The sequence below is a fragment of the Cyprinodon variegatus genome, unplaced genomic scaffold, assembly GCF_000732505.1.
Source record: "Cyprinodon variegatus isolate N-32 unplaced genomic scaffold, C_variegatus-1.0 Scaffold732, whole genome shotgun sequence".
In the NCBI taxonomy this organism is placed as follows: Eukaryota; Metazoa; Chordata; class Actinopteri; order Cyprinodontiformes; family Cyprinodontidae; genus Cyprinodon; species Cyprinodon variegatus.
Window position 1 is genome coordinate 127813 of NW_015151185.1, and position 1338 is coordinate 129150.

Consider the following 1338-nt stretch of genomic DNA (forward strand, 5'->3'; position numbering starts at 1 on the left):
AGTCCTCACTGCATAGGGTAGTCCTCACTGCATAGGGCAGCCCAGCCTTGCATAGGGCAGTCCTCACTGCATAGGGCAGTCCAGTCTTGCATAGGGTAGTCCTCACTGCATAGGGCAGTCCTCCATACCCATGCTTGGCTCTGCTCTGTATCTGTATGTCTCTGTCAGGGTGCACCTCTTCATCTGACTCTCAATCTGAGCCCATCTGTAGAAGGTGAATGTTCTTCCTTGGTGGTCCATCTTGAGAAGTCAGCAGAGACCTTCTGGGTGAATGTTCATGAAGCATGCCTCCAGGTGAGGTCCACCCCTCTTCCCTTTCACTCTTGGACAGACTCTTCAAGTCTTAAAAACATGGATCCAGAGCGCTTGCAAGCTTGAGCCATGAATTGTTAGTATTTTCTTGGCGGGAGGCAAGGTCTTCCATGAAGATTGTATTAGAGCTCACTATTGCTCTCTAGGAGCACCTCTGGACCGGCCTGGTATGGATAACTAACCAGAACCTAAACATCATCAGGATGGTGAACTTGTGCCTTCAAGTCGTTGCCCATAGGAAGACGTTACTGGATATAACCTAACGGAATATCTTCAGAACGGCTACAAATGACACTAAACTCATATGGGAGAGTAGAACATGATGGAATAACGGAAAATCAAGGACCAATGGAAAAAAGAACAGCATTCCCTTTAAACCAGCAGGTTAGGACAGCAGGTCAACCTCCCCAAGATGGCGGACCTAATTCAGTGCGGGGTCTACTCTTATAGGTGTGTCTATGGTTCTCAGTGGTTAACAAACAGGTGGTCGTTCTTCAGCAGCTGTATGTTCCCAGACTCCTCTGGGTGGAGGGTCAGTGGAAGGAAGCAGAGGAAAAACCGCTTCTAAAAATTAACCAGCAGGGGGCGCGATTATGGCGATCAATGGAAAAACACCTGATTCATAGAAATAGAAAACACACAAAAAAATAAATCCTTTTGTGTTTTAACAGATCTTCTCTGAGGAGCCATGGAGAACATTTATGCTCCACCTCAGCTCCTCCTCCAGGAGACGCTTTCCATCCTGATGATGTTTGGGTTCTGGTTGGTTGTCCGTACCAGGCCGGTCCAGAGTGCAGCTGTCCTGCAGGTTTCCTGCTCCGGCACATCTGGTTTTCATTGGTAGCTGATTAACAGGCTGTTGCTGAACTTCAGGCATCAGAATCATAGAAACCTGTAAAACCTGCAGGAAAGCAGCCCTGGAAGCAGGGGAGGAGTTAAGAAATCTAGGGCCCTAGGCAAAGACAGGCAGGGGGCCCTCTGAATGGAGACGACATAAAACAGCCCCATTCTCCAGATGTAGAAATG